At 39.0% G+C, this 12082-nt stretch overlaps 1 protein-coding gene across 2 annotated transcripts in view; it reads left to right on the top strand.

The window, feature by feature from the left end:
• sncb (synuclein, beta) overlaps positions 1 to 12082 on the top strand; it is a 256495-nt gene that overhangs the window by 90291 nt on the left and 154122 nt on the right. The window lies entirely within an intron of this gene.

The raw sequence follows: 12082 nt of genomic DNA, 5'->3' as shown, positions 1-12082 counted from the left end.
CCCATTGTCCCTTTTACTGTAAGCAATAAAAAATGACAAAATGTTCTGGGGTAAAAGATTTAAATTGGCCTATTCATTGCCCATTCAGTGAAAAGAAAAGTGGTAAATTAGCCCTGTAAGTAGGTGTTCTTAAAAATTCCAAGAAAAAGAATGCATTTATGCATTTAAACTAGTCATAACAAGATTTCCTTGGGCCATAGGTTAAATTATTTCGCAAGTCTTCATCTTGGAAAACATGCCTAAGTGCCCAAAATGTACAATAAGTGGCTGGTCAACTGTCAAATGCACTATATCATAAAGTCGAATTGTACTTAGTTCATTAACAGCGCTAATGCATAACGAGAATCTCACAGACAGTGCCAGAATTAGAATTGGAGTTTGTTTTTAAGAGTTTGGGAAGAAGCAAAAAGAGAAAGATAATAAAAAGGAAAGTGATTGCATAAGAGTAGCTGTCGGGCCCAGATGCACCATTTTTTTTCTGTAGCCTTCATCAATCAGACAGAGAAAATGAAGTAAATGTGTGCTCAGTGCTCCTGTGTGTTTTATTAAATAAAACAGGGACACTGAGTTACATTACTTTCATTCCAGTCTGAATGATATATACTAGTGGAGGCAAAGGAGCCCTGAACTGGGATTATTTTCCTGTTTTTGTACTGTAACAGTTGCTTTCCTGGGGAGATGTTGGAAATCTACAGTGCCTGTAATTCCATATCCTGCATCATTTAAGAATAAGATGCTGATTATATTATTTAACGTGTCATGAACCATTGCTTGACTTGGAAACATTTCTGACAAATGCTATGAACTGAAACACGAAGAAGGTATCTGTCTATCCGTGATGTATGTCCTTAAATTCAGTCTCAGCGCAGTAGTATAAACCAAAGTCCATGTTATTGATAGGAACTCCTTATATCTCCATATATCTGCTTATTCAAGAAGCATTTGGACATTAGTTTCATCAGAAGTCCATTTTGTCTACATTGGCTGTCTAAGTGACCCTCAAGCTTCAGGATGGCAGGAAATATCTGTAAAAACATTTAAATTCATGAAGCAAAAGAGAATAGTTGGCTGTGAAATTGATCTTAGCCTCACACATACTGTTTCATCTTGCAAAGCAACACCGTAATGTTTACCAATATATCCTTAGCTTGTCCGTTTGAATAGTGCATGAAATGACATTTAGAATATGCCCTTTACTCTGCTCTACTCATTATAGGTACCGCAGGCAGTTGGAAATGGCTTTGGATTATGGAAAATAGAGCTGTGTGGCAGGAGTTGAGCCGGAAAGTCAGAACCTTTGACATTGCCGTTCTGAAGAAAGTCCATGAGAAGGTGTGAATAGAAATACAATTACAGTTTACTTCTGTGGACAGGTTATTTGGGTGGCACATTAATGTATAAAGAACAAAAAGTGCATCGCCGACATCTGCTATGATGCTAACAAAATATTAATGTAAATGTGGTCTCATGGGACAGAGTTGTTCCCTTTGAGGGAGTCAAATTGGCAAAGCAGTGCTCAGTGCTAACAACATCTTTTACATACTGTCGACTGTTGAATGATGACAGAGTACTTTTTTAAAGACTAATCTGCCTCAACTAAAATTTGAGCACATGTCAACTCTTCACATGAAAAATCTTTTCTGCTAATGAAAGCTGCTGATTTGAAAGGACCCTATTTTTCATCATTTTTGAGTCGTGCTGGGCCGCCTTCCTGCCCTCCACCCGCGTCCTCAGGTATTCCTCAGGTGACTGTTACCTGTGCCTGAGGTGGCTGAGGGGCGGGCTCTAATGATCCCTGCAAATGGAGGTTGTTTTTTTTCCAGATGTCTTGTGCCAATACTACAAATACAGCCCGAGGCAGTTTGGTCTAATTAAAGCCAATAACCCACATGGTTTGATCACAAACTTCAATACCAACTGAGAGACTGCAGCCTCTGCGCTTCTTTTTTGGTTATGTTAATTTCTTCGGATGAACTTGACAGTCTGCTTCTTCACTTTTTTCCCTCTTTAACCTCCGGCTGAACCACATCAGCGCCTACCATATATACCTTTAATGTGTAAATGAGCCCTACACAAGAACATAAGGGCGAACCAGTTTTCATGTTCTAATGAATTATGGGATTTGAACAATTGGATATTTAAAGATCTGCATTTTTAACATTTTTTAACATTGGTCTGTTTATTCTTAATTGACAATTAACTGCTACAGTCCTTTTTTTTTACAGCAGACTTGTCATTTTAGGAAAAGCACAGGTGTTTCTAATTTAAAAAAATAACTAAACATGTCAGGCTTTAAAAAAAAAGATATATTTGGCACTCCCCATGTACACAGGTACACAGAATTTAGCATAAATACACACAGGTACACGCAAATTCACATCGTCTTTTCTTACTGTTCATCTGGTTACACAGTAGAGAAACAGCTGAATAAATATCAGGAGCAAACTGACTGAGGGCCAGCAGATGGGTATCAGCTGAAACAAAGAAAAGTCTTGCAAGTTTCATTCACTACAAACACAACAAGGCAAGAATTTATCACATATTGATTTAAATTTTCCGTGAATTACTGTCAGTCATAAACTTAAAGACATTGCTTCTGCAGTTTCTTCACTTCCAGTGGAGTCAACGAGCGGAAATACTGACATTAATTTTATTACCCTGTGTGTCTACCTGTCTATTGGACTGGAATTCTGGAATGATCTGTTCAGTATTATTATTTGTCTGCATGTAATCTGGATGAAATATATTGATGTCATTTGTTTACATGTGTTGATCTTCTGGATAATTTTCCTTTATGCTCATTGGGTGATGCCACATCTGAGGAGAGCAGATGTTGGAATTTGTCAGTCAGTTGCACCGTTTGAGCCGTGCAGCAGCATGTAGAAGCGATCGTCAGCACAGACGCCCTGTTGTTAGGGAAGTGGAACTGCTCATTGATGTTGTGATTCTCTTTTAAAACTCCGCCGTCATGCGTCACCTTAAATAGGCCACAAACCGCATGTGGTTGCATGTTAGACCTCAAAACGAAAACGGCCTTATGTTGTTGTGCGTAGGTGACTACACACACAAAACAAACTATGAAAGTACCAAAAGATGATACATGTATCAGATATTAATTACAAATTGTATAATTTCAAAATGAATATAAACAGATTAAATAATGCAGTTTTGTCAAAGTCCTCTTCAGACCAATCACAGAGAAAAGACATCTTTTAAGTTATCTTTGAAGTTGTACAAGCTCACATTGACGAAGATTTTACATAAGTGTTAAATTCAGAAATTATATATTTTATTATATTTAATAATAATGTAGTTATGGTCATAATTGTAATGATGATAATAATAATAAATCATGTCTCACAATATTAATATTGTAATTAGGGCTGTCAAAATAACGTGTTAATTTTGATTAACTAATTACAGAACAAATAATGTATAAAAAGAAAAAAAACAACTGATTAATCATCCCTTAACCTTTATGTCACTAAACACGTTCCACAGCAGCTTTGTAAACAACATGGAGGCAGATAACTAAATGCTGCTGAGCATACTGAATGGAAAAGACCCACTCCAGCCAGTGTTTCTCTCTAATGGTTAAAAGTCTTCCAAACCGAGTATGGGCTGTAGTCGAACATTATACCATCGCTTCCAGACGCTGTCGTTTCAGCATGATTTTCATTGATAGCATGGATAGCAATAGCATGGATATTGGCACAGACACATATAGCATGGATATTTAGCAGTGATAGCGATAGCTGTCATTCAAACATGAGGTCTTTTTGTGTATTGAGGAGCTGCAGAGTTTATTCATGGTCGAACTGTAACCTGTACTGTTGACAGGAGCACCGTTTTGTGCACTTTAGGAATTTCTGTGCCATTGGAGTCCTTCAAGCTTGAAATATCACCTGCTTTTAAAGTTTAGAATGACCATTTATTCATTGATTCACTCTTCTTCCAATATATATATATATATATATATATATTTATATATATATATATATATATATATATATATATATATATATATATACACATATATTTTTAAATGCTTACATAAAATATTGGTATATGTGATTAATTTCGATTCATTAATCAGAAAGCTTGTAATTAATTAGATTTTTTTATTTTTTATTTTTACTCGCTCGACAGCCCTAATTGTAATATTTCACTGACAGGCCTTAATGTTGCTGCTGGCCACTTTGCATTAAGCTGTGCGAGCTTATGTTAAGCCTCACAGGCTGACAGGATGAACGCTTTCATGGCCCGGAATCATGAAGCTTCGAGCTGAGTTTAAGGTGATCATCTCAAAATGATGATGCACTCCAAAGTTTAAATGGGAGATTCCAACAGTTCTCTTTACCAGCTGTCTGTCATTTATGCTCTTAAAGAGCTGCAGCTACTAATTAGGGGTGCCAATGGTCAACCACTGCAAATTCAATTTTAAACAGTTACGTATGTTGGCTGATAGATTCATTTGCATACAGACACACTCTGGCTAACGCCTTTGCTAGTTACCTGTCTGAGGTGAAAAATGAAGTATGCTCAGCAACAAGAAAGGCAACAAAGTCAAATACATATTGTGATGCTGCTCTTAAGTTGTAGTACTAGTATTATACTGTACCACATTAAGAGCAATCGCCCAGCTTCCATGTCCGTGGATGGCTTGCAGCCAAAGCTCAAGTTGCTCCTAGCTAGGGGGAGAAAGCTTAATGTGCATCCTAATCCTAACCCAAGGCTGGCCATCACCCGGTTGACATGCTGAATGATTGAGACAGATATCCTGCTAATCAGTGTGGTAGAGGGAGAGAGATTTAAGGAGCTAGTGTACGTTATATCATTGAGAGCTCCTGTGAATAAATGCATTGAAAAACACTTTGAGGAGGGATGAGCTTAATGTCAAGTTAGCCAATGCAGACAGGCTAGCTCTGGCCATCAAGCTATCAAGTGCTACCCCATCCAAGATGAAGTAAAACAACTATTAATTCTATTTCAATTCTTTTGTTTTTATCTGGCTATTTTTCAGCACACATCCATGGATGGTATAGATATATTTTTCAGTGAAGTTTACTTTTGCAGCACAGTCAGTTTCCAGGAGATAGCCAGAAAACCGTGGGTGTGTTGAATGCAGGAAGTTGAAATATATTTGTGGCAAACCCAGAGTGTGTGCTCAGGTCAGACAGAGGAGCAGCATGTGTCTATATTAAAGCCCATTTAGCTAGCATGTGACAGTCTTTACCATGTTTTAGATGTTTTCTCGCTGTGCCGTCCACAAGGCGTGACTGAACACAAGTACAGTATGATTTCCCACCCTCTTGATCTTCCTCTCATTCCCTGTCTCCCCTTCCCTCCCCACTGAGTGAAGCTCTTTCACCTCATATAAACCAAGTCGGCGGTGGGGATGCAGAGCGGCAGTCAGCGGTAGGACTGGCTGTGTACCCTGGTTTTGAAGTGGAGATGAGCAGCAGATATGTCGCTGCATGGAGTCTGCTTATATCTCTTAAAAAAATCTATAACAACATTAGAAAGAGGGTAGAGCTGTTTAATGGCAAATTTTCCATCAACTTTTTTCTGTGTTTTGTTGTCTTCAGATTTCACACAGAGTTTCACATATATTATTGATGCATTGTGTGTTCCCTGCACAGTAAGCTATAATGAAAAAAAAAACAAAAAAACAGAAATCTAGCAAGGTAATCTTAGTAATCACAATTTTCCTCTCCATGTAAAATTAAAGGTTTGATGTTGGAGTGAGGCTATTCTTTCATGATCCACATGGGGGATTTTAAAGGATGGGTTTTTAATGAGAGAACACAGGCAGGATTTTTGAAGAATACTTTCTCTCACTGTTGGTAAATACAATGTGGTTGAAAGATGGTCTGCTCTAAATCAAGTCAGCGTCACATTCGTCTCATTCCAACCATGCAATTATCAATATGGTTCTACCTGCATTTTATCATCACAACAAACATGAACAACATCAAATGAAAATGAAACAACGTTTTCTGTTATGCCTCTGCACCAGTAGTAGCTGTGGCTGGAGGCATATGTTTTTGGGTTGTTAGTCCATCCGTCCTTCTGTCTGTCCGTCCCATTGTTGTTAACGTGATTTATCAAGAACACCTTGAGGGAAATTCTTCAAATTTGGCACAAATGTCCACTCGGACTCAAAGATGAATTGCTTAGATCTTGGTGTTCAAAGGTCAAGGTAACTGTGACCTCATGGCATCCCATTCTCATGAATGCTAAATCTCAGAAACGCATTGAGAGATTTTCTTCAAATTTGGCTCAAATGTGAACTTGGACTCAAGGCTTGCATAGCTCCACAGCACTGTGTCAGGGCTGGAGAGAGGTCTGGCTGCACCAATTCTAATTCTGGTATAGGGGAAAGGAACACTGGCTTGTTAGCATTTCTTTAAACCAATCACAATTGTCTTGGGTGGCGTTTAACCCAGGATGCAGCGATGGTGCCCCTGTAAAATAGTGTTGGGGGGGAAACTTGGTTTGAGGAGGCGAGCTCTGGCATTAAAATGGCTAAACCGCTGCAAAAAAAGGTAGCAGCTGCTCGCTTGTTTACATTCGTGCCGTTAGTGAACAGGTTGGTGTTGGAGTAACTTGCCAGTTTCAGCGTGTAGGTTGCAAGCTTGGAGGTTGTTGTTGTTTCATGTAGCGATGGCGATTTTGAAAACAGTACACGCAGAGTGCGGTATGTAGCTTAGGAATAGGCACCCAATGACAGACGTTATACCAACAGTCTACAGCCGAAAACAGCTCTAACAACTAACGGCTCAGAAATAGCAACTTGTGTGGTGCACCGAGGCAAACAACTGCATGGCAGTAATTAAAGTTTTTATATTATGACATTAAAATGAAACTTACCACAGACAAGCAGGGTGGTAGATAAAAACAGTGCCAGCTTGCAGATCTTCAAGAGGGCCCTGGGGATCTTTGGGGTCGACCTGCAGCACTGCCCATCTAACAGTCATTTACAGTACTGCAGGTAATACACTGACTAGGGATAAGTACCTCATACAACCCCACATCAAAGACCCCAACTATCACTTTAAAACTTTCATATTGTGCTAAATGATTTTCACTTCACTTTTCTTTCTCAGTTAGCCTATATAGTAAAAGTAGTGAGTGTCATACCAAGCACCTATAGCTATAATTACATGTGTAGTAAATAATGCAAATACACCAAAAGAAATAAAAAGCCTGGTACCACTTGCTACAAATTACTACAATACATTGCATTTGTTACAGTTCTAAGATGATACTGTATATGACGATTTTACTTAAATTCTAGGAAATGGCCCACAGATACTGTAGGTTTGTTGTGGTAATTGGCCATGTGTAGTCTAGCTCTATTTGTCCTAGTAATAAATAAAGTTATATGTGTGTGTGTTAGGCTGGGACTTTATCGTGTTAATTACGATTAATTAATTACAGAAAAAATAACGCGACAAAAAAAATTATGCATTTAATCGCAATTTATTTTTGCACTCCAAACAGCGTGGCACGTTGCTCGTTGCACGAGTCCCCGGCAGACCTGTAATACTGATGCGCAGGACACAACACGAGAAATAGAAACCGCTGAGAAGTCGTTGCTGGGTTCGGTGGGCGGAAGTTTTAGTTTTAAAAAACTACCGGGTGGAAACCTGGCTAAAAGCACAGTTGTGTGCAAATTGTGCAAGAAAGAATTTGCCTATCCCCGGAGCACTTCCAGCCTCCGCTACCACCTCACCAAACATGTTGTAGCTAGCACAGACAACGCTCCTAGTTCGAGCAGGCAGTGTCGCCAATCCACACTCGACAAGATGACAAGTCCACGACTGACAAATTAACAAACGCACTGGTTTGTGCCTTGTGAACAATGCAATCATAATATTCTTCATTCATATTGCACTTTATGTTAACACTTAGTGATGAAAATAAACACGATTTTGTTATTTAAGCTCATTTATGCGTCTATTCATTGATTCAGTCATATACCAAAATCCATTTAAATTGAAAAATGTTGCTTTATATAAATATTGATATGCGATTAATTAATTACAAAGCCTCTAATTAATTAGATTATTTTTTTTAATCGAGTCCCACCACTAATATATGTATATATAAGTGTGTGTGTCTATTTTTTCCTACTTATCTACAACAACTTTTATAAACTAGATTAAAATAAAACCGCACTTCAATTAACATTTTTTTTTCAGTGTTATGTGACTTTCATGCATATTTTTGTGTTCTTTTTATCAGACTGACCTCATTTCTGTGATAATTATAAACTCTCTTAAAATATACTGTAAGCATAAATGGTTGAAGTCTAAATCCAGAGAGTCTAGCACTGAAATCACAGAAAAAATGGTTTGAGGCATTTGTAAGAGGTCATGCTAAATTGTGACTTGTTTGGAACTGAATATAAAATCATTTGTGTGCCAAGTATTTTTTTATTATTATTGCCAGGGTAAATGCAAGGCTACCACTGGACCTAAGGCAATGTGTGTGCAGCTGAGCCAATGTAATATTTTGCCTTACTTTTGGGTGAACTTGTTTTACACACATGCAGGGAGGGAGAGAGCACTTGCAACTGTGTGTGTGTGTGTGTGTGTGTGTGTGTGTGTGTGTGTGTGTGTGTGTGTGTGTGTGTGTGTGTGTGTGTGTGTGTGTGTGTGTGTGTGTGTGTGTGTGTGTGTGTGTGTGTGTGTTGACCGTGCCCCCATTCCTCTTTGTAGTAGGGAATAAAGTGCAGTCCCTTTACTCTGGTGTGGCTGGTGAACGGCACAACCATGTCGCAGCTGCTGCACTTTGAGCGACACTTAGGTTAACCACTTATGAACATCGTTTTTCCAGTTGTGTTATGATAGTTAAGCAATTTGCAGCGAAAGGTTGAAAAATGAAAATGTCACTATTGTTTTTTTTTTTTTGCATTTTTGGGCAAACCCAACGCATTAACCTGAAAAGTTCATTAGCCTTCATACGGCGTCCTGAATTTGAAGGAAATAAAATAAAAAGCTGTGACCAACTTTTGCTCTCATCCATGGTAGCGTTGTATCAGTAAAAGAATATTTTATGTGTAAGGGCAAAGAGGGATGAAAATAATGCTCCAGTCTGCAGACTGTTAATGGCTCATGGCTGCAGGGTGTCTGCACTTTGTTGAAGTGATGTTTGTTTGCTCGGTGTTTGACTGTTGCCAGGTAACCACATTGTTAAACCATAGGGAGCTGTGCTACAACGGCAAGGAGTATCCACAGTTACTAAAGATTGACTGTAAGTAGGTGCTATATGAAAATGATACTCAACATTGAAGTTATTTGTCATGTTTATTCATTCATCTTTATAGTTTTATTCGACACCAATGCTGACAATTTAGAAAAATCAGCCCTGCTACACTGATAGGGATAATGCTGTCTTTGTCATTCCCACTCCGCACCTCAAACACAGTTCTTGCACGATGTAACCCGGGTGAGCGAGTGTGTTCTCCCACAAGAAGAGTGCATGCTATAAGTCGATGAAAAATTATTTGTATTTCAAAAATGTTTTCTGTTTTTCCATCCACTCTCGTCTGAATGTTCTGCTTTGATGCTCACAGATAGCTTTACATGTTGCTCAAGCAACAACTGTTAACTGTCACTGCCGTTAGCTAGTTAGCTCAGTTAGCCCAGTTAGCTGACTCTTCGCGCACCCGGTGTCACACGGAAGCTTTGGACTGCCGGGAGGGGGTGGAGGTTTTCAGACCTGTAGTGGGGAATGCTGGTGAGGAACAGTGCCAAAATGGGCACCAGAACCAGAGCCGGGCCAACATCCACAAATAAGATTCAGGGTTTTATGGGAAAGCTTACTCTGTGGCACGAGGTTTTGAAAGAGAGCTCCATGGATATAGGCCACGCCACAGGCAGCCAGGGAGCATGCTGTACTTGTGCACACCTTCAGACATTAAAAGAGATTTGTTTTAATTTGTTTATCTCCATTCAAGTTAGGTGGGTGCTAAACCGGAAGTTAGCCTGCTCGGTTGATGGAAGTCTCTATTGAGCACACTATATGGGCCAAACAACGTGGAAGATCCAGGTAATTTTATGACCGGAAAGTTGGACTTCTTTGGCTTCATGCACCACAGTGCAGCTTTCACAGGAATAAACGGACGCCATCTCCAGTGCTGTACCCAGATATTAATTGGTAGATCAGTGGCTCCCTCTAAGACAGTTTTGTTTGGCTTCAGCATCAGAAGTACCCAGCTGTCTCCCACTATGCTACTGAACTACTTCTTCTTTTCCCCGCTACCTTCCTGTGTGAGTTGGCATTCTCTGCTCTACTTCACTATTTACATGAAGAGCAACAGAAGGTCACATCTCTCTTTTGAGCATGACTTGCAAGTGCTCCTCTCTTCAGTACCACCAAGGATAAAAAAATTCTGCGAACATAGACAGCCACGTGTCCCACTAGTATTTGCCCGCTAGTGATTCGGCAAAAAATGATTTCTAACGAAACGTTTTCTTTTCAACTCAGTGTAAACTGCGTTGATGTATGGTTACATTCACTTTTGCATGCAAATTTGTTTTCCTTCTCAATGCATCTCTTTTTTTTTCTTTACAATTTTGTTTATATGCAAATATGTTTTCATTCTCAGTGCATCTCTTGGTCTTCTTAGCTTGGTCTGTAAACAGTGATTACACCTTGCTGAACCAAGATGCTTCTCTTTCAGGCCATATCTACTACTACTCTCTCTCTCTCTCTCTCTCTCTCTCTCTCTCTCTCTCTCTCTCTCTCTCTCTCTCTCTCACACACTCACACACTCACACAGACACGCACACATTCACTTCTCTTTTCTCTCTCATTTTTTTAGTTCACCTTATTTTTGATTGCGTGACCTGTCTAGTATAAATGTGTGTTGCTGCTTTTATGTAATTTAACAAAGTTTAAATTATTTATTATTTTTGTTAATACATATTTAATGAGCAATATAGTTGTTTGTCAAATTAAGTTAATTGGCATGAGTAGATAGACACAGACATTTACAAATTGACCATAACACATGGTATGGAGGCTATTTTGCAGGATATGAATTCAGGTGTACCTTGAGATTCTGGCTTTTTATGCCGTGGGCACAAAAAGTTTGAAAACCACTGATCTGGTGGTGGTGTTGATGGAAGAAGCTATAAAGAGCAAAATAGAGAGTGACCAAGCAAGAGGCCAAACAAGACTTACATTCAGACTGGCTTTTAGTCCTTGGTGAGTGCTTCATAAAATAAAATGCTGTAAGACGCTGATGACAAATGGCAAGCTGGACTTCTTGCTGTTGGACTAAGTAAGTAATATTAGCTGACTTTTTGTGTCTTGTGTTGTTGGACTTGCTTAATGTTTGACCTTTTCTAGCAAAGCTGTCGATTAGTCATCATAAATAATGTGATCATAACAAATGCACGTGTACAGCTGTTCATACCCCAGTGGTGTATTTGTGAATTGCAATACAAAACATCAAGCACTGAATTGGAAAAATACCAGTCCTTGCATAATGATGCTTCAAACATGAAATAAAATTTAATAAATAAATACATAAACAGCACATTTTGTGAAATGTTGAAATCCACACACATCAGGGCTTTAAATTGTCCCTTTTGCGAAATGCTATGCCCTAATGCCCTATTAGTTACTCTTGTTATGCATACCAAGCTTTCCATTCTCTCACTGCACATTATGCACTTTACAATGGTAACGAGGACAGATTTACCACCCAAAAGTTATTGTAATTCGTGAAACCATGGGTCTTTGATTTCACAAAGCAGGCTTGTCTTTCTAAGCTGACAACTATCGATTTTGGTTCCTAGCAGATCCTTACAAGTCCCCTAAGTCCCATTCCCTATAAGTTGGAAAACTCTATCTCCAGCTGACTATTTAATGTTTCCAGCTGGCTCATTCTGAAACGAGAACCATGTAAAGAAGTCTTTAACATGTACCCAATGGCTACAGGCATGATATACTGTAAGCTCCATGTCTGAGGCAAAAGTCAGCATTCTTATCGGTTGATGAGCCAAATGGAAAACATGTAAAGAGTGAGCTGCATTATTATGGTCCTGCAGGTTAGAGCTAGTTA

Source organism: Pagrus major, chromosome 18 (genome assembly GCF_040436345.1).
Source record: "Pagrus major chromosome 18, Pma_NU_1.0".
In the NCBI taxonomy this organism is placed as follows: domain Eukaryota; kingdom Metazoa; phylum Chordata; class Actinopteri; order Spariformes; family Sparidae; genus Pagrus; species Pagrus major.
This window is presented reverse-complemented; position numbering and strand designations above follow the sequence as displayed.